This window comes from Camelus ferus, chromosome 18 (assembly GCF_009834535.1).
Source record: "Camelus ferus isolate YT-003-E chromosome 18, BCGSAC_Cfer_1.0, whole genome shotgun sequence".
NCBI classification, from domain to species: domain Eukaryota; kingdom Metazoa; phylum Chordata; class Mammalia; order Artiodactyla; family Camelidae; genus Camelus; species Camelus ferus.
The window spans coordinates 13,028,352-13,050,629 of record NC_045713.1 but is presented as its reverse complement, the minus strand read 5'-3'; the positions used below and the strand labels follow the sequence as shown (position 1 = coordinate 13,050,629).

Genomic DNA, 22,278 nt, shown 5'->3' with positions numbered 1-22,278 from the left:
AAAGCTGAAAACATTTCCTCTAAGATCAGAAACAAGACAAAGATGCCCACTCTTGCCACTTTTATTCAACATAGTATTAGAAGTTCTAATCACAGCAATCAGACAAGAAAAATAAAAGGAACCCAAATTGTAAAGGAAGAAGTAAAACTGTCACTGTTTGTAGATGACGATACTATACACAGAAAATCCTAAAGATGCCACCAAAAAACTAGAGCTCATCAGTGAATTCTGGTAAAGTTGCAGGATACAAAATTAATATCCAGAAGTGCAGCATTTCTATACACTATCAGAAAGAAATTAAGGAAACAATGGATTTACAATTACGTCAAAAAGAATTAGATACCTAGGAAAAGACTTATCTAGCGAGGCAAAAAGTCCTGTGCTCTGAATATTGTAAGACACTGATCAAAGAAATTGAAGACAATGCAAACAGATGGGGAGATATACTGTGTTCATGGATTGGAAGAATTATTGTTAAAATGACCATGCTACCCAAGGCAACCTATAGGTTCAATGCAATCCCTTTCAAAATACCAATTGCATTTTTCACAGAACTAGAACAAATAATTCTACAATTTGTTTGGAAGACACAAAAGACCTGAAACAGCCAAAACAATCATAAGAACAGAACTGGAGGTATCACACTCCTTGACTTCAGAATTTACCACTATGTTGCAGTCATCAAAACTGTATGGTACTGGCACAAAAACAGACAGGTGGCTCAGTGTAACAGAACAGAGAGCCCAGAAGTAAACTCACACATTTACAGTCAATTAATCTATGACAAAGGAAGCAAGACTATACCATAGGAAAGAGACATTCTCGTCAGTAAGTGGTGCTGGGAAAACTGGACAGCTACATGTAAAAGAATGAAATCAGAACATTGTCTTAACACCATATACAAAAATAAACTCAGGATGGATTAAAGACCTAAATGTAAGACCAGAAACAACAAAACTCCTAGAAGGGAACACAGGCAGAACACATACATCATAGACATATTTTTTGGATCCATCTCTTAAAGCAAAGGAAATAAAAGCAAAAAACAAAAAAAGAGAGACAGAGAGAGACCTAATTAAACTTAAAAGCTTTTGCACAGCAAAGGAGACCATTGGCAAAATTAAAACAAATCTAGTGAGTGGGAGAAAATTTTCCAAAAGGCGTGACCAGCAAGGAGTTAATATTCAAAATACATAAGCAGATAATAGAACTCAACATCAGAAAAACAACCCAATTAAAACATGGGCAGAATGGAGGGGGAAGGGTATAGCTCAGTGGTAGAGTGCATGCCTAGTATGCATGAGGTCCCAGGTTCAATCCCCAGTACCTCCATTAAAAAATAAATAAATACACTTAATTATACCCCCCCCCACACAAAAGAAGGTTAAAGAAAAGAATTTTTAAAAATTAAAAAAAAATAGGCAGAAGACCTGAATAGACAAAGAGGAAATGCAGATGGCAAACAGGCACATGAAAACATGCTCAATATCATGAATCATCAGGGAATGCAAATCAGATCCTCAATGAGGTATCACCTCATACCTGTTAGAATGCCATCATCAAAAAGAACACAAATAACAAATGTTGGCAAGGATGTGGAGAAAAGGGAACCCTTGTACACTGTTGGTGGGAATGTAAATTAGTCTAGCCACCGGTCAAAAACAGTATAGAGGTTTCTCAAAACAAAACAAAACAAAAAAACAGCAACTAAATATAGAACTACCAAGTGACCCAGCAATTCTTCTCCTGGGTATATATCTAGGAAAAAAAACCCCCAAACACCAATTCGAAAAGATGCATGCACCCTAATGTTCATAGTAGCATTATTTACACTTGCCAAGATATGGAAGCAACCCTGTGTCCATCAACAGGTGAATGGGTAAAGAAGTGATATATATACACAATGGAATACTACTTAGCCACTAAAAATGAAACTTTGCCATTTGCAGCAACATGGATGGACTTGGAGAGTATTTTGCTAAGTGAGTAAGTCAGATAGAGAAAGACAAATACTGTATGGTATCACTTATATGTGGAATCAAAAAAATACAACAAACTAGTGAATATAACAAAAAGGAAACAGACTCCCAGATATAGAGAACAAACTAGTGGTGACCAGTGGGGAGAAGGAGAGGGGGAGGGGTGAGATAGTAGGGGATTAAGAGGTACAAACTACCATGTATAAAATAAATAAGCTACAAGGGATCTATTGTACAGCACAGGGAATACAGCCAACATTTTATAATAACTGAATGGAGTATAACCTTTAAAATTGTGAATTACTATGTTGTGTGCCTGAAACCAACACTGTAATTTAATGGTACCTCAATGCAAAAAGATGAACAATGGCTTCAGGGTGTGGCGTGTTAAGTGGCATTACAGGGATAGGTTCAAGTGACAATGGAGGCACTGAAGTAGAACCAGTCTCCTGGAAGTAGTAAGAAAAACGCTCCAAAGAGGAGATGCCTGACTGTTTTCCAAGGAGAGAAAGGGTGTCCCTTGATGGGCATCCCTTGATGGGCGTGACGAGAGATTCCAACGTGTGGAGGTGGGCACAGGTGCCAGCGGGCATGTGCCTGCAGCGCCAGCCTGAGGCCAGGTCTGTGGGGCACCAGGCGGAGGGGTCAGCAGGTGCCAGACAAGAGCAGACGGAGCCTATTTGTGGGTGTGTGTGAACCCAAACTCCGTCTGGGAGACACCTCGGGCACAGGTGCACACATCCATGTCTCTCCCGCCCCTGCCAACTCTAAGGAGTCATCCAGAGTGTGACAACTTCCTCCTGCCCCTCCACCCTCCACCCTCGTGACCTCAGCCCTGCCTGATGCTGAGACATCCGGGAGGATGGCCATGGTCTCCCCAGCTCTGGCTTTGACATACACGAACAGGAGCAGATCACAGCTGAACACCACGAACCAGGCAACCTTCCCAATCCTTGACTAAGTTTTCTAGGGAGAGTCTTGTAAATGCATCTTTTGTTACTGACGTGGGGTATTTGATTTCACCATTTTCATTAACCCCCGCGGTAAATACTGAGCCTGAATTTCTGCTCCCAGAGCTCCCTTTCAGCTGCCTCATATTTGCAAACAAGCACAGGCTAGGTTGTTCCTTTAAACTTGCTCATCCATCAAAATAAAGGCAGAAACCCTCGCACGTTTTTAAGTTAAAAAATACACTTCTAAAAAAACTACTGGGTCAAAGAAATGTCGTAATGCAAGTTACAAAACATTTAGAATCACCAACAGCAAAAGTACCATCTACTGACAGTCACGGGGAGACATGTGCTGAAGGGAAAAACCAGTCACCCTCAGGTTTAGTGAAAATAATCAAGAATGCAACGTTTGAGTCAAGAAGTGAGAAAAAACACCAGGGGACTCAAAAGAAAGCATAAGGAATAGAGTAAAAGATAATTAAAGGAATAAATTAAGAGGTGATTTATGATAAAACAGGTGACATAGGTAAATAAACTGTAATAGAGCTAAAAGTTCCTTGATCTAATGAAACAGGCACAGCTCTGGCTGGATTGATTAGGCAGGAAGAAGATGCACAAATGATCAGTGATAAAACGGGAAACACAGCTCGGAGAGGGCAGGGAGTTTTACAGGTCACACGAGATTAGCATAAACAACAATAAACAAGTTGGTTGGGTGACTTGGACCATTTTTAGCCAAGTATAATGCAAGAAAACTGACTCGAGAAAAGGGAAACCCGAACAGATCCGTAAATCATTAAGGAATAATGGCATAAGGGAAATTGAAACCTTTCCCAGAAATCAAACAAGTGAAAACACCTGTCCCTCACAGTTTCACGGGAGAACTGTATTAAAGTGTCAAGGACCGTAATCCCCACTTAACACGGAGTTCTTCCAGAGAAATAGAATAAGAGGAAAATTTCCCAGCAAGTTTTATTGTTACAACCTAGAGAGCAAAACCGCACACACAGAGTCCAGGAAAGTTTCATGCCAATTTCCACTGTGAACAAAGATTAAAAAAATCCAAAATAAAATACTAACAACTGACTCCAACCATATGTATAAAAAAAACCACAATAAAACTGAATAGCGTCTAAATGTGGGTGGTTTAAAACAAGGAAAAAAAAATCTATGGGTACAATTTACCACATGAACAGAATAGAGATAAATGGACAACCAGGTGATAAGCTCAGTAGATAAGGAAGAAGTGTTTGATTCTTTGGGTTGATAAATTCAGGGCTCTTGGTGAAGCTGGGTGAGGGGGACTTCCTCAGCTCAATAACCCACAGCAAACGTTCGGCTCAGTGGTGAGCTCAGGAGGGCCCTCCTTTAATGAGGGAGGGAAAGGTGGGGGTGCCCAGCACAGCCCAGGTCATCCCTGACAGCACAAAAGCAAACAGCAACTCTCCCAGGGTGTGGAGATCAGAATGGAAGAAACAAAGTTGCCAGGGCAGATGGTACTCTGCGCTGAATTCAGTGTCTTCTAGATCCCACTAGAGTGAATATGAGGCCAGGAAAGCAGCTATGTACAAGATCAGGGGAAGAGCAGTACACTAAAGATCAGCTGTGCTTCCAGACACTGGCGTGATCGACCAGAAGGAGCATCAATGAGATGGCACCACCAATAACTATAAATCACCTGGACAGAAATCTACAAACCACCCGCAAGATTTTACAGAGGATGTCAGCAGTTGAACTAAAGGACATAAACTAAATAAGTGGATGGAGGTGTCATGGCCTGACATCGTAAAGATGTCAAGTCTTGTAAATTCACAACAGTTCCAACAGGAATACTAAATACATTCGGGGAGCACTGTTAGCAAACCGGATTCGTGTGCCCGATGAGCAGTAAGCTCAACGCTGAGATGTGGAGGTTCGCAGCCCAGGAGAAAGGATTTATGAGACAGCCGCTCAAGGAGACGGGAACACAGCTCAAACCTGCCTCCCTGATGGTGAGGGGCTGGGAAACTTATGGGATAAAGAAGTAGGGTGGTCCGGGCATGAGGAGCGTGGGGAAAGGTGATTGGAGAGAAGAAAAAGATGACACAATTGATGTTCTGAGCAGGTGCAACTCAACTACAGGCTTCTTCATGAGGCCGCACATTTGGAAAATGGGGGCTTTGCCTGTTCTGAGGGTGGAGTTTTGGGACCTCTGACATCAAAAGGTCACTTACTTAGGCCCTAATGGAGGGCCTGTGTCCTAACTAGTCTTAACCAGCTGGAGCTCCAACTGGACACAGCTGACTCCAAGTTCCTGGAAAACAACTCAGGCAAATAGCTTATTATTTAGGCCCTGTTTGTGGCAACAATGAAAGGACCTTGGATCAGTGAAGGCAGGTAACGGGTGTAGTGGATCCACCTGAAGAGTGCCCTCGGTTTCTGCAAGACAAGCTAATTTTTAAGTTTTGATGACAGGTCTGTGGGAGTAAAAGTTTATCATTAAACTCTTTGATGATTAAAAAGAGAATGAACCTTGGGGTTACAAGGCCCAATGGTATTTGACAACAAACTCCTTGAGTGGAATACGTTTTGTTGACATGTGATGGAAGAAATTTTCACATATTGAGGTATGAGGAAGTTCTTCTGGCTTATACATGAATAAACTTGAATTTTGTGCCAACTAAAACAGCCTGTTTGTGGCCTGTCAAACAGACATTGTACATCTGCCTTAATCATTAAGTAAAGGGTGTGCTGACCAGAAGTAAAGATTGTCCATTTTATGGGCAGAAGACCCAAACAAACATTTCTCCAATGAAGACGTACAAATGGCCAATAGGCCCATGAAAAAATGCTCAATATTGCCAAGTATCAGAGAAATGTAAGTCAAAACTACAATGAGAATGGCCATCATCAAAAAGTCCATAAATGATAAATGCTGGAGAGGGTGTGGAGAAAAGGGAGCCCTTCTACACTGTTGGTGGGAATATAATTTGGTGCAGCCACTATGGAAAACAGTACGGAGACTCCTTAAAGAAAACCTGAAAATAAACTTAACATATAATCCAGAAATTCCACTCCTGGGCATATGTCCAGAAAAAAATTCTACTTGGAAAAGATGCATGTCCCCCAATGTTCATAGCAGCACTATTGATAATAGCCAAGACATGGAGGAATCTAAATGTCCATCAACAGATGAATGGATAAAGATGTTGTGGTATATTTATACAATAGAATACTACTCAGACATAAAAAAGGAATGAAATAATGCCATTTGCAGCAACATAGATGGACCTAGAGATTATCATACTAAGTGAAGTAAGTCAGACAGAGAAAGACAAATATCATATGATATCATTTATATGTGGAATCTTAAAAAGATTATACAAATGACTTATTTACAAAACAGAAACAGACTGACAGACATAGGAAGCAAACTAATGGTTACCAAAGGAGAAGTGGGTGGAGGGAGGGATGAATTAGGAATTTGGGATTGCCAGATACACACTATTATATGTAAAATAGATAAACAACAAGGTCCTACTGTATAGCACAGGGAATGATATTTGACACTTTGTAATGGCATATAGTAAAAAAGAATATGAAAAGGAATACATATATGTATAAATGAACCACTATGCTGGACACCCAAAATTAATACAACATTGTAACTCAACTATACTTCAATTTAAAAAGAGAATGTCCATTTTAGCAATAAAGATTAAATGCCCCCCTCCCTGGGATGCCAATGCTGGTCCTCCTTCCACTAAGACCCCCTTCCCAGGTGTCAAGGCCGTACTGATTTGCTGTGTACGTGCTGATCTGTTTTTTTTTTTTTTTTGAAACTTAAGAGAATGTTACCCTGACTTTCTCTGTTCTGACATTCTCTGTTCTGACATTCTCTGTTCTGACAAGATATAAAGCTGTGCTGAAAACCATGCTTCACCAGAGCAGTTCCACAGAGTTACTTGAGATGATTAAGACCAAGTTGCCTTCTTGGCAGACAGCTCTCTCGGTCATGAGCCAAAAGAAAAAAATTCTTAATAAAGTTCAGATGTGCACAGTTGCTTGTAAGAGTTCTTAAATTTTAATGAATTGAGTCAGGGGTGTCTGTGATAAGTAAATTCTAACTACTGAGGTTGTAATATCCCATCTCAAGGTTATGTGGCTCTCACAAAAATATTTATTTTCAAAATTGTATTTGTTCCTATGTTTATCAAAGAAAATTGCTTTTGTTCATTGAAAGCTATAAACAATATTTGTCATTGGAAATCAAATTTATGCACTGGCTTGTGAAAATGAAACTACTGTCTTCATTGATCCTACATAATTAACTAACTGTGAAAGTGAAATAAACACAGTGATTCTGTCAGATTTAAGTTAAAACACAACAGGAAATCTCATCTCTTAGATAGCAATAGCCAAGGCAGTTTTGAGGAAAAAAGTCACGAGGAAGGGGCCCTGCCCTCCAGAAACTGAGACTAATTATGTCATTGGTCCAGGGATAGAGAAATACCCTGATGGAATAAAAGTAGAGGCCTCAGAGGCAAATCTCTGCATGCATAAGGTCCTGGCATCTCAGAACTGGCATTACAAATCAGAGAGGTGGGTGACTAGCTGTGCGGTAAAAACAAAAGTGGATCACAAAATTCACACCATTCATAAAAATAAATTCCAGTTATATTAAAAATGAGAAAGAAACACAAATATTTAGAAAAAATATAAAATATCTCTTAGTGTCCATAATATATAAAGAGCCTCAAGTATTCAATAAAAACAATATTCCAGTAGTAAGTGAGTAAAGGCTCTTTCAGAGGGAATGGTGAATGGTGGGCTTATCACTTGGAATCTCCTAAGATACCATCCTGTCCTGCGGAGGCCTGGATCATAAAACATGGGGTTTCTGAGACTACTTAATACCCAAGTCTCTGAATGTGAATCAGGGTCCATCACCTCTACTCATGGAGTAAGATTTGGCAGCCGTGAGTGAGGTGTAATACCTCCTCATGCTGTGGTTGTGGCTGCCGGCAGGCCCGATGGGGCCATACTGGCCTTTCTGCAGCATCCAGTCCAGGTGTGGTAGGCTGGTAGGCCCAACAGCTGCTCACTCAGGTCATCATTGAGAATCTGCTGGAACTGCAGTCACAGGCTGAGCAGGAGGATCTGCTTTGACAGGGACCCCGGCATTCACTTGACCCACCCCAGGTGTCGTTCCTGGAGGCTCTGCTTCCAGCCCACTGCAATTTCCCAAAGGTGCATTAAAGAACCTAATTCCTTCTCTCAAACAGTGAGTCTGGGTCCTGTATCTTGCCAAGCCTTTCTTGGTCCAGATGCCTGCAAGCTGTTCCCAGAGGGGACCGAATGCACCTCTGGAAGGATGCTGGACCCACCTGCACTCAGAGAGACACGGGGGACGTCAGCCCCTAGTCAGTACCCACAAGAACTTTTCATCACGATAACTTTCAAAGACACAGAAAAATTGAAAGAATTTTACAGTAAGTTCCCTGCACCCAACCCCCTAGATGCTCCAGGACATTTTTTAATGAGATATGATTCACATGCTATAAAATTCACCATTTAAAAGTGCACAATTCAGCATTTTCAGTGTATTCCCAGGACTGTGCCACCATCAACACGGTCCAGTTCCAGGACATTTTCCTCAAGCCCATTGGCCATCATCTGCCTCCTCTGCTCCCTGCCCTGACAACCACGGTTCACCTTCTGGCTCCCTGGATTTGCCTCTTCTGGACATTCTGTATAAACAGAGTCACACACTGTGCGGCCCCTTGTGTCTGGCTTACCTCACTGAGCATGATGCTTACAATGAACATTTACCTTATAAAGCTTCTTGCTGAAGCCCTTTTGTGGAAGCTGGCCTCCACTTCCTGAGCATCCAGTGGTTCTGAGGGGCCCTTTCTGGGGAATGTTTGTCAGGCCCGCTCCTCTGTCTGCTTCTGTCCTACAGGAATCTGTTGAATTCCCTTGTCTGTGGCCGCCTCTCTGCCGTTTGCCTGGGTTCAGGAGGGAGAAGTTACATATTCTCCTGCTTTTCAGGCCGTCATTGAGGGCGGGAGGTCTGGTCTGGGGTCTCTGGGCCTTGATGCACTGCCTACTCCAAGCCATGTTCTCCTATGTCTCAGGCCACAGAGGAGTCACCCAGAACAACCCCAGGCTGGCGAGCATCACCAGGGGCTTAGCATCCCCCAGGGGCAGGGGCATGGCAGGTCAGCCTGAAGGTCTACAGTTGTCACTGGGCCTCCTGGGTGCATGTCTGTGGGCTGGTCCCATATCCACCCTCAATGGGTGTTGCCCACTCCATTTCCCAGTGAATCATGTGGCAGACCCACCAGTGGATGGATGGTAGGGGCGAATGTGCAGAGACTGGGATGGACTGGGGCTGCAACAAACCAAGCCCCTCTGGGTGGCCTGGGATCTGCCCACATCCCCTCCCCCGGCAAGTCACTGACTAATCAGCCTACCAGGTCCACGCCGGGAACATGTATCTCCTTCCAGCCTCTCCCAGCTTCTGGTGGCTGTTGGCAGCCCTTGGCTTGTGGCCACACCCCTGAAGTCTCTGCCTCCGTCTTCACTTGGTCCCTCCTCTGTGTCTGAAGGGCGGACAAAAGCTTTGGGGGACACTCTGCAACCTAGTACACCCAGTGTGTCTGTTTATGGAATCTGTGATGTTGCTTTCACTTGCCAAAAATGGAAAGGAAACCAGTGAAAGAGCAGAGCTGTAATGAATAATTTCTAAAGCAGGAGACGGTGTGTGTGTGTGTGTGTGTGTTAGAACAAAGAAGACCCTCATCGAGGCAGAAAAGGGCGGCTGAAAAAGGTGTGCTGTTGTTTTACTGCGTCCTCTTCTGCTCCAACTAGTCTGCGTAGGTCTGGTTTTGTCGCTGGGAACCCTGATTGAAACAAAAGTAAGAAACAAAAGCATCATTATTCGAAGGTAATGATTCTCCATGTCCAGGGATTCTCCAGACAAGTCATTAGAACTAATCAGAGAGCACGAGCTTACAAGGTGGATGTGCAGAAATCAGTCCCGTTCCTCCCATCAGTAGCATTTTTAAAAAGATGACATTACAAAGCTGTAATGTACACAGAGATAAATTTGGTGAACATTGGATAAGATCTTTATGTGAGAAATTATAGCGTGAGAGTTCCAGGCAAGATGGCAGAGTGGTAGGACCATGAGCTCACCTCTCCTCATGACTACAATGAACCCACAACTGAATGCTAAACAACCACCGAAAAAAGACTGGAACCTAGCAAAAAAGAGCTTCTGCAACTGGAAACATAAAGAGGGAACCACAGCAGGACAGTAGGAGGGGGTGTGCTTGCGATATAATTGGGCCCTATACTCCCGGAGTGGGCGACCCACAGCTGAAGATTTGTTAAGTTGCAGAGGCCCTCCCACAGGAGTGAGAGCTCTAAGCCCCATCTCAGGCTCCCCAGCTCGGGTCCTGGCACTGGGAAGAGAAGGAGACCCCAAGACATCTGGTTTTGAAGGCCAGGGGGGCTTGGCTCTGGAAGCCCCATGGGACTGGGGGAAATAGAGACTCCATTTGCTTGAGAAACATACACGGAAACTCACGTGCACCAGGTCCAAGGGCAAGAAGCAGTGATTTCATAGGAACCTGGGCCAGACCTGCCTGCTGGATTTGGAGGGTCTCCTGGGGATGTGGAGGATGGCTGTGGTTCACTCAGGGGACATAAAACTGGTGGCGGGACATTCCGGGAATGTTCATCTACATGAGCTTTCCTGGAGGCTGACACCTTGATTGGATCATTAGCACCAAGACCCAGCCCCACCCAACAGCTGTAGGGAAGACTCAGGCCAAACAATATACAGGGTGGGAACACAGCCACACCCATCGTCAGACTTCCTAAGCCACAAAGGCCTCTAGACACGGCCCTACCCACCAGAGGTCCAGGACCAAGCTCCACCCAGCAGTGGGCAGGCACTGGCTCCTCCTGCCAGGAAACCTGCATAAGCCTCTAGTCCAGCCTCACCCACCAGGGGGAAGATACCAGAAATAAGAAAACAACAATCCCAAAGCCTGTGGAAAGAATCAACAAACACATAGAAAGATAGACAATATGAGGCAGCAAAGGAATATCTCACAGGCCAAGGCACAAGATAAAATCCCAGAAGAAATAAGTGATGAGGAGATAGGTAATTTATCTGAGAGTTTTAAGTAATGATGGTGAAGATGTTCAGAGAACTCAAGAGGAGTATAGATGCACAGAGTAAAGTTTTTAGCAAATAGTTGGAAAACATAAAGAACACCCAAACAGAGTTGAAGAGTAAAACCACTGAAATGAACAATACACTAGAAGGAACCAAGAACAGACTAAATTAGACAGAAGAACGGATCAGTGAGCTAGAAGACAGACTAGTGGAAATCACTACTTCAGAACAGAAAAAAGAAAAAAGAATAAAAAGAAATGAGGATAGTTTAAGAGAGCTCTGGGACAACATGAAGCGCACTAATGTTCACATTATAGGGGTCCCAGAAAGAGGAGAGAGAGAGAAAGTACCTGAGAAAATTTTTGGAGAGGTAATAACCGAAAACATCCCCAACCTGGGAAAGGAAATAGTCACCCAAGTCCTGGAAGCGCAGAGAGTACCACACAGAATCAACCCAAAGAGGAGCACACCAAGCCACATAGTCATCAAATTGACAACAATTAAGGATAGGGAGAAAATACTAAAATTAGCAAGCGAAAAGCAACAAACAACATACAAGGGAACTCCCAGAAGGTTATCAGCTGATTTTTCAGCAGAAACTCTACAGGCCAGAGGGGAGTGGCACGATATATATAAAGTGATGCAAGGCGGAAACTTACAACCAAGAATACTCTATCCAGCAAGGTTCTCATTCAGACTTGATGGAGAAATCAAAATCTCCACAGGTAAACAAAAGCTAAAAGATTTCAGCACCACCAAACCAGCTTTACAACAAAAGTTAAAGGACCTTCTCTAGTCATCAAACCATAGGAAAAAAGAAGAAAAAGAAGAAAGAGAGAGAAAAAAGAGACCTACAAAAGATTGCTTTGGCTGTTCGGGGTCTTTTGTGGTTCCTTATAAATTTTGGAATTGTTCTAGTTCTGTGAGGAATGTCGCGAGTATTTTGATGGGGGTTGCGTTGGATCTGTGGATTGCTTTGGGTAGTGTGGCCATTTTGATAGTGTTGATTCTTCCAATACAAGAAATCTTTCCATTTCTTTGTGTTATTTCGGTTTTCAGAGTATAGGTAACCTTGGTTAGGTTTATTTCTAGGTGTTTTGTTGTTTTTGATGTAATGGAAATGTCTCTGCCAGTTATAAAATTCTGGTTTTGGAAGTGAAAAAAATAAGTGAATGAAGGGCTGCAAATGGCAAAATATCTTTCATTTTTATGGGTGAGTTGTATTCCATTATATATATATATATACACACACACACACACATATACTGCATCTCCATTATCTACTCAGCTATTGATGTGTACTTAGGATGCTTCCATATCTTGGCAATGATAAATAATGCTGCTGTTAATAGGGTGTATGTATCTTTTTGAGTTAATTCTTATTTTGTGGTTGGCTTTATGCCTTTGATAACTATGTAAGTTTAAAAAGCTAAATCTCTAAATGTTCTTAGAAACAATGAGCAGTAATACATGTAAATTTTAAAAACATATGTGCAGTGAAAAAAAAAATCTATCAAGCCATGAAAGACGTAAGAAACTTAAAAAGACATATTACTAAATGAAAGAAGCCAGTCTGAAAAGGCTACAAACTGTGCGAGTCCAACCAAATGACATTCTGGAAAAGGCACAGCTACAGAAACAATAAAAAGATCATGGTTTCCAGGGGTTTGGGGAGAGGTGGGGAGGGAGGCATGAATAGATAGAGCACAAGGGATTTCTAGGGCAATGAAATTATTCTGTATGATACTATAGTGGTGGCTACATGTCATTATGCATTTGTCAAACCCATAGAATGTACAACACCAAGAGTGAACCCTAATGTAAACCATGGACTTTGGTTGATAATAACGTGTCCATGTTGGTTCATCGATGTACCAAATATGCCACACTGATGAGGGATGTTGAGGGTAGGGGAGTATCTGTGTGTGGGTGGGGAGGGCTGTGTGGGAACTCTGTATTTTCTGCTCAATTCTGCTGTAAACCTGAAACTGCTCTAAAAAATAGTCTATCCAAAAAAAAGAAGAATTAAAAAAGTCTTTATGTGAGAAATTATAGTGCAATTAACAAAGGTCATAAAAGGTGGCCCAAATATATGAAGGAAATATGTGATGTTCAGGGATGAGAAAATGCGAAGTTAGAAGGATGTTCATTTCCCCCCAACTAATCTACAATCCAATTTAGTTTTGGTCAATATCTCATCAAGGTTTTCACAGCAGTTGAAGAGCTGATCCAAAGACATAAAGAAGAGTAAATAGCCAAGACCCGTCAAGAAATTTTAGAGGAAGAATAAGGAAGAGATTCCAGAATATGAAGACTTGACTCAGAAGCTGGAATAACTGATCAGGGATGGACAAAGGGGACAGAGGGACAGAGGAGAGGCATGGGCACAGATGCTGGTGTCCACGCATGGAAACCAGGTGTTGCATGTCTGTGGGAGACACTCCGATGCCCAGAGGGCACGGGGGCTTTACACCTTGTGCTCTTGAATGTGTGTGTTGCTGCTGGGGTGCATGGCCCCCTCCTTCAGTCCCACACATGAGGGCTGGGAGCCACGGATAGCAAGTGCCAGCAGGGGTCCAGCGGGGAAGTTCCATCTTATATGGGTTACTGACCATGCATATTGTATAAACTCACACCAACTTAGTCAACTTCCAATATAAAACATTAAGATAGTAATGAAGTCTTCCTTCCTAATTACTGATGAGAGATTCAGCCACCAGTGGGTTGCTTTAAATCCCAGCCTGGTCATCTGGGTCAGTCTGTTTCTTCAGCTGGAAAATGGGGACAGAAGCTGCGTCTTTGCTGTCTTTAAATAAGTAGGTTAACGAGTGATCGCGTGAATTGGTGGATGAGTGAAAATCTGAATGGATGGAAGGGTACACGGACAGTCAGATAATGGGTGGATGAAGGAGAACTGGAGGGAGGGTGGGAGGGACAGACCACAATGGTTCAGTGGTCTCAGCCTGAGCAGTGTTTTGGACTCAGACACACTTGACTGAGCATCGTTGACAATTAGGTGGGACAGATATGCATGCCAGAGTGTTTATCCCATAATGATGAAAACCACAGTTTTCATTGGAAACCACCAAAATGTCTGTCTGAGAAGAACTGGTTACGTAGGTTACCCCAAATCCATACAACTGAACACAGTGCACCATTAACAAGGATGCATTTCTCTATGGATGGGCAGTGGTGAGGGGAACGGGTGTTCACGGCAGCAGCACTACACAGCCCCCTCTTATGAATGTGTGTGTGCATGCGGGTGTGCGTGTGTGTGTGTGGTGACCACGGGTGTCCAGACTGGTTTCCGCTGGTAGGAAGTTACAGAGAATTTCAACTTAAAAAAAATTCTTTTGTAGCCTGAATCTTTTGCATTATATTCAAAATTTAAAAAACTACTTTCCTGTTGGAATAAAGGAAAATTCTCTATTGTTTGAAAGCATCAAAGTGGATTTTAAGCTCCTCACAAAATAGTTGTTTATAATGGGCAGCATCTCCATCACAACGGCCTTGGGAAGCAGTCTTCCCGAGGGGAAGTGCAGTGGTCCTCACTACTGGGGAGGGCCTGGGAAGCAGCAGGGACGCCGGCGGGCAGGAGAGCTGGCGGCAGGAAGAGCTGCCATGTGATGCTGAGAAGATTCGATCCAGTGCAAAATCCAGATCCTTTGCAAGGACTCCCAGAAACACATGGGGAGGACTTCCCAGTTCTTGCCAAAGCATCAAAGCCAGGAAGCTTGAGTTTATGGCTAATGTAGTTCTATTTGTACCCAAAGGACCTTCTTCCCTCCAGGTCTTAGTGACCTTGAGCTCTCTGCGCCCTTTCCAGACACCAGTGTCCGAGTTGGGACCCTCTACCCAGTTGGGACCCTCTTCCCAGTCCTTTGAGACAACCAAGCACTTTTGTAACACCAGCACCAGGCAGCCACATCCTTGACCTGATGACATCCTTGAGCCTAGCATCCTGGCTGCAGGCTTGGACTTATCATTGGCCAGTTTCTTCTGGTCTCAGTCCTTCCTCTGATCCTATCACTGAATGCCCTCCTGGTGGTGTGGTCCTGACCCTATCGAGGCAGCCAGGTATTCTGTCCCTGGGCCTGGCTGCTTAACAGCCAAATCAAGGACCATGAGGGAGCTGCGGTCTGAGGTTGACCCTCTGAGATTAGGGACCCCATCCCCATAGTCAGCACAGAAGGCAGGACACAGGGTGTTTCTTTTGTGAAGTCAGTGCTATTCATGCCCCCAGTGTCACTCCCCCTGCTGTGGTGGCAGTCTTGGGTGTGGGCACCAGGCCAGAGGCAGGAGGCTGTGAGGAGGTGGAGCCCTGCCAGCCTGCTTGCAGATGCTGGAAGCAAAGGGTCTCAGCCACAGCTGGAACATTCCGAGCCTTGGCCTCATAGGCCAGGGTGCAGTGTCCAGACGCCTGTTCCTCGGTTCCACAAGTGTGGCTGTCCACATTCTGCTGTCTTCAGTGTAGGGCTCTTCAAGAACCAGGGACCCAGGTTTCTCCCACAAGCCTGTATCTTGAAGGCCCTTGGGCTCATCCTTTCCCTTCCAATACCCTCTGCCCATGGCCCTGGGCAACCTGGTATGAACCTGTCCCCACTGGAGGTGGCTCCAGGTTCAGGCATGCCATCTCCCCAGTCACCTTCCCCCGGGTTCCTGAGGCACAATGGCCCTGAGCCACTCTGAGTCATTGTCACCAGTGACCATGGAGGCGACTGTGAGCTTGGAACCCAGGAGACAGGAGTCCTGAGCAGGGCTGGGGAATCTCCTTCCTGAGTCATCGATGGGAGAGTGAGGCACAGCTCATCCCTGAGCAGTAGAAGAGGCACCCGAGGGGTGAGGGGCATGGAGGCCTGGGGGCTGGTGGACAGGGAACCTCGGGACCCATCCTGGGTGGGGAAGGTCCTTCCAAGGCCCCTACATTAAAAAACACCTGAAGATACCCTGATAGGCCAGGCCAACACTAAGGGGAGCGAGGTTGTGTCTGCACACCTGAGCAGGAGGGGAGAAGTCAGCTGGGGCAGGGGTGTGGAGGGAGCATGGTCTCCAGGTCTGGGTGCTGGTGGCCAGCTTGGGGCTCCCAGGGCTGCAGGTACCCAGCTGTGCACCTCCAGCAGGAGAGTGTCCCCAAGCCCTGATGTGCAGAGGGCTGAGCTGGGGCCAATGCCCTTCTAGCCTGGGAAGGGGAGAGTGAGGACCTTGGTGTCAGCTCCCCTCTGGGGCCACAGCCCCCAGCTCTGGCCTCCTGCCCCAGAGTTTGCCACATGATACTATGGGTGGTTCCAAAGGGAATTCACCCAAGTCAGAAGATTAAATCTATCCATCTACTTATCCATCCATCCAGTCACTGCACCCATCCACCCATCCACCCACTTGTCCATACGCTTCTCTTGTGAGACAGGGTCTGTTCTCTGGATTAAGCAGTTGCCTTGTGAATGTGACCCAGGATATGATGTGAATCTCTCTTCATCTCTGGGGACATGTTTGCTCACCTGGGTATCATTCAGGTGAGAGCTGCTGACCCTCCTGGGCTGGGAATGAGTTCTAGAAGCCTGGGCAACATCCAGGAAGAAACACCCCTTAGGCAGCTGCCTGTGGGGCTGGAGGTGGGTGGACAAGGAACCAGGGAGGTGTCTCAACAGAGATAAAGCTTGGACAGGGGGGCACGGCTGGGGGTGGGGAGGGGATGCAGGGAAGAAGATCCAAGAAGAGGGAAGAAGAGGTCAAATGTGAGTGTGTTTCTGGGGCTGCCCCAGAGCAGGCACCAGAGCCGCCTTGGCTGAGCTGCTGGGCGCTGGCAGACATGACCCTCCTGGGGGACTCGGCCTGCACCTCTTCTCACCCCCTCGGCAGGGGTGGGAGGCAGCCGGCCCCAGGGACAGGTCACACCCCTTCCCAGTCTTGCTCACCATCCAAACTAACGCTGGCCTGAGCTTCATGAGGACTGTTTTTGCCTTGTGTTTCTGTAAATTCTCCTGGGTCTAGGAATCTAGCAGAACTAGAAAGACTTTTGCATCAATGAATGAATGAAAGAATGAATGAATGAATGAGTTTCTAAGGGCGAGTAGGAATGGCTGATTCCTCCCTCACGGGTGAGAAGCTGTGTAGAAATGCACCAGCAAAAAGCAAGTTCCCTGGCACATGTCCACCGCACTTTTTAAAGGGCATATGGCAAGTCCTGGCAAGACGGCCCAGCAAGGCCCGCACTCCAGGTACAGCTGAAGCCTGGATGGAGGGGTGCCCGCAGAGCTGCTCTGGGTGGGGACAACACCCTCACCACGCCGATCAGGCTGGGGCCTCTGCCTCTGCTCTAAGCCCCTCCGACCACTCCTCCACCAATGATCCCAACCATCCGCCCACAGGAGGCTGAAGGGGAGTGACTGGCCAAGGGGCCCAGAGATGAGAGGCTCCAGTGTCGTGGGTGCCCGCCGGAGTCAACAGGGACACTGCTCCTGGGCCAGGTGGCTCCCGGGACTCCTGTCCTTCCCCCTCCGGTTTGCTTGGCTCCTGAGCCAGGCGGATGCTTAAGGTCACGCACAGCCTGGGATTCTTGCCTGAGTTCCTGCTTGCTTCCCTGGAGCCTGATCCTTGGGTGAAGTCCCTCCCTCATGTGGCTGTGTCCCTGGGCTGCAACAGGGGGCAGGGCAGCCAGGCCATCTTCCCAGGGGAGGGCAGGAAGAGGGGACAGAGCTGGGCTGGGAGCCCCTCCAGCCGCAGCCCAGGCCTCAGGAAGCTCGGACACGAGGGGCAGAGGTGAGGACAGGGCCCGGGACACTGAACAGAAGCCAAGAGTCTTAAGGGGAGGAAGCTCAAGGCACCTGGGGCAGCGACTTATACTCAGGGGACCCTGTGGTCACTCCTGGCAGAGGGGTTAGTTCTCAGGCCCGATGGGAGCTAAACCCAGAACAGGAGAGACTGACCCCTGTTGCCCAGGGCCGGGGCACACTGGGCATTGGAGGTGCCCCAGCTAGGAGGCAAGGCTGGAGGGAGCAGCCCTAGGAGAGGGCCCTGGCCCGGGCTTCACCAGACTGCTCTCAGCCTGCGGCAGGGCCCACATGGCAGGGCAGGGGTGGTGAGAGTGTCCCTGGGCTCACTGGGAATCAGCCAATCACCCTGGTGGCTGCCAGCACCCGGGGCACCCAATCCCTGTGCCCCATACCCATCTGCCTGCTCGAACCCCACCCTGACATTCCCTGAAGGGCTTCCAGTCCTCCAGGTGTGGCCTCCACCCTAGGAGCCAGTGGCTTTCTTCCTGCCCCAGGACCTCTGTGTGACAGGGAAGGGGTGGGAGGCCAAGGGGGCAGGCCTGGGTGACGTGGCGCCAGAGCACAAGGAGTACCTGGAGTCTGTGTGGGGCCCTGGGCAGACGTGTCTCCAGGTGAGGGTCCCTGGAGGGTGGGAGGTGCTGGCCTCCACCTGCACCTCCTGCCCTGGTCACCCACTGTGGGCATTCCTGGGACTGGGGTACAGTGGGCCCCCACAGGTGTGTCACTGGGAGAAAGCTGTCTCTGAGCCAGGTTCTTGTTTCTCCAGCAGCCCTGGGTTTTCCCACATGGGGGACACAAGCAAAGGCATCTCCCCCCCAGCCCTGGGCAGCAGCCGCGGCTGTGGCCATGGCCATGGCCATGGGGGAAGGTCAGAAGGCTGCTCCTGCTGTTCCCAGATGCTGGGGCTCAGCATCCTCCACTCTCCCTCTGCCCACGGATGTGGCTCCCTCTGCTGCTCCTTGTGCTTCCTGTCCTGGGAGAGAGGGGTGAATCCCAGGGCAGGCCATCTGGCTGCCTGAGAACCCAGGCCCCAGCCCGCTGGACAGTCTGGGGCCCCTCTGTGCTGGGCATTCCCAGCCAGGATGCAGGGGTCCTGCCGCACCCATCCCCCTCGCTCTAAGGTCCAACCTGGGCCCTCAAATTGCCCTGGCTTTTTCTGCCCAGCTCAATCCCCTGGAGGCAGGTGTAGGATCACATCCAACCCAAGCTGCTCTGGGAGCAGTTGTAACCTGCACTCGGTGGGTCTGCGTGAGAATCGTCACAGTCCTGTGCCTTGTATAACTTTCAAAGTCCTTCCCCAAAGTAGTTCATTTGTGCACAGCTCAAGAGCAAACCAAGACCCAGAACAGGGACCAAGGCTTTCTAACCCCCCACGTGCCAGAAACTTTCCCGGGCCTTCTCTCACCTACATCTTAGAACAACAGGCGGGGGGACCCTGCCTCTCATCCCGGCAAGGGGACTGACGCCTCTCTGCTCTCCAACCCAGGAGCAACCCGCCACCCACAGGGCCCTCTTACATCTAAAATAATTGAAATTAAATAAAATACAAATTTTAGTAGCACAAGCACATTTCAGGTACAGAGCCTGCCCATCACCATGGGAATTTCCACTGGGCAGCTGTCTGCGGTTCAGAAAGTTGGCCACAGGGGACAGAGTCTATAGGTGGAGGTGGGAGGGGAGACAACCCCGGGGCCTCACCCCTGAGCCCCAGTTTCTACAGAGGGGGCCAGTGGGAGGGGGCGTCACTGGGCTGGCTGGTGACCCTCCGGCCATTCCTACCCGTCTCTCCACCAGTGAATGGCTCTGTCCCCGAGGCCCACATCGTTGGGGGCACAGTGGCATCCCCCCGGCAGAGGCCCTGGCAGGTCAGCCTGAGAGAGCAGGGCCTGCATGTCTGCGAAGGCAGCCTCATCAGCCACCAGTGGGTCCTGACCGCTGCTCACTGCATCTCCAGGTGAGTCCTGCTTCCCTCGCTTTGAGAGGCCCAGGCTGCTAGAGCGAAGAGACAGTACCGGACCCCTGACCCCCACAGGACTCACCATCCTTTACAGGCCTTGGCGGGTGGCTCAGATTCCCACCAGCTGGCATCACTCCAGCACCTGGTTCTCAGACACTGGCATTTTCTTCAAACCATGAAAGAAAACATATTTTAATGATTTGACAATATGCAAAAGAAGGAATTTTTTTCCATTTTTAAAAATTGTGGTTAAATACACGTAACATATAATTTACCATCTCAACCATTTCTAAGTGTACAGGTCAGTGGTAATAAATACCTCCACGCTGTTGTGCAGCCATCACCACCATAAATCTCCATAGCTCTTTTCATCTTGTAAAACTGAAATGCTCCTGGGACACATTAACTCCCCATCTTCCTTCCCCAGCCCTTGGTGACCATCATTCCACCTCTGTCTCTGGGGACCTCATAGAAATGGAATCATATAGTATTTGTCCTTTCATGTCTGGCTTCTTTCACATGGTATAACGTCCTCCAGGCTGAACCATGTTGTGGCACGCATCAGAATCCCCCGCCTTTTTTTAATGGAGGTACTGGGGATTGAACCCAGGATCTCATGCATGCAAAGTATGCGCTCTACCACTGAGTTATACCCCTACCCCCCAGAATTTCCTTCTGAATAATATTCCACTATATGGATGGACCATGTTTGTGTGTGTGTGTGTGTGGGGTGGGTAACTTGATTGATTGACTTTAATGGAGGAATTGGGGCTTGAATCCAGTATCTCATGCATGATAAGCAGGTGCTCTACCACTGAGCTATACCCACCCTCCGAATTTCCTTCCTTTTTAAGGCTGAATAATATTCCACCATATGGCTGGACCATGTTTTTTATGTGGGGGCGGGTAACGACTGACTGATGTATTGATTTTAATGGAGGTTCTGGGGATTGACCTCATGCATGCCAAGCACATACTCTACCACTGAGCTATACCTTCCCCCGACTCCAGTCTTTGGGAGACCCCTTCCCATCCCTGTCCCATGTCAACTTCCTATCTGCCTGAAGTCTCAGCTCAGCTGTCCTCTGATGCTGGGAGGGGGCCTCCTGATACGGCTCCCCCACTCAGCTCGCCTGACTCGTGCCTGCTCTCTCTGGTCCAACATGGGCTATCTGCCTCTCCCTGCTGCCCAGATCGTGCCTCTCTGTCTCCACATGGTGTCATTGTGCACCTGCTGGCCTCCCTGCCCAATGTCCAGTACTGAAGCCACCTGCCACCCACTGCTGGCCTTGCCCTCTGCCACCAGGCGGCAGCTCCCTTGCTGTCCATCTGGCCTGGGAAATGCAGGGCTGAGTCCATTCTGTCCCCCAGCAACAGAGGCCCCATTTCATGGATGAATTGTCTTACCAAGTGGGCCGGATGTTTACACTGGAGTCTTCTCCCCAGCCAGCCTGGGTTTCTTAGGGACCAGGATGGAGTGGCCAGCCCTGTGTTCCCCAAGCCTAGATCTGACCCAGTTGGCTATGGCTGAGCAGGGTCCTGTGGGACTGAAGAAAGCTCCCAGCTGCAGGGCCCTCTCCCAGCAGGAGCCAGTTGGGGTGGAGCCAATGCCACCAGACTCACCATCCTCATGGCCCACTGTGTCTCTTCCTGCTTCTCATACAGCTCAGTGAATCTGCAGGACCTGACTGTCCAGCTGGGAGAGTCTGTCCTGCACACCAGCCTCCGGAGCTCTGTCTCTGCAGCCACCATCAGCAGCGTCCTGGCACCCCTCCTTCAACAGGAACTCACTCCAGGGTGGTGGCGTAGTCCTGGTGAAGCTGGCGTGGCCCGTGCCTTTCTCCTGCACCATCAGACCCATCCCTCTGGCCTCGCTGGGCTCCAGCTTCCCCGAGGGCACCCTCTGCTGGGTGACCGGCTGGGGGGACATCAGGCAGAATGGTGGGTGAGGGGTAAGGGGCTGGGGCCGGAGGCAGCTGCCCAGAGGTGAAGCAGAATGCACTGCCCTGGGAACAATGAGTCACCCCCAGCCTCTCTGCCCCGACCCCATCCCCTGGGGCCTGGCCCAGGCCTCATCCTGCACCACCATCTTTGCTCAGGCAGCTGCCTCGCTGACTGCACGGTGTGCCACTGCTTACCCCGGGAAGGAGCCTGTCCAGCTGCTGCCCTGAGCAGGCTTGGCCACTCACCTAACTGGTGGTCCCCAAGGGCCTCTTCTGCCACCCTGACTGTCCACCCCACCCACAGTGGCCCTGCTGGAGCCCCACAGGCTGCAGGAGGTAGATGTGCACATCACTGGCCTGCAGAGATGTCACAGGTTCTGTCACTCAGAGCCCATCACCAAGGAGATGATGTGTGCTGGCTACTTCCAGGGCCAGAAGAGCTTCTGCGAGGTCAGTCCCTCTGGCTGGCACTCTGGTCCTGATCCTCCATGGGGCCTGGGGAGTCACTG

At 48.0% G+C, this 22,278-nt stretch overlaps 1 non-coding gene across 1 annotated transcript; it reads right to left on the bottom strand.

Annotated features, from left to right (window-relative positions):
* Window positions 1–20,411: 20,411 nt before the first annotated feature.
* On the bottom strand, window positions 20,412–20,483 carry TRNAA-UGC. Its single transcript has one exon. It is a non-coding gene; the product is annotated as a tRNA-Ala (tRNA).
* Window positions 20,484–22,278: the final 1,795 nt, after the last annotated feature.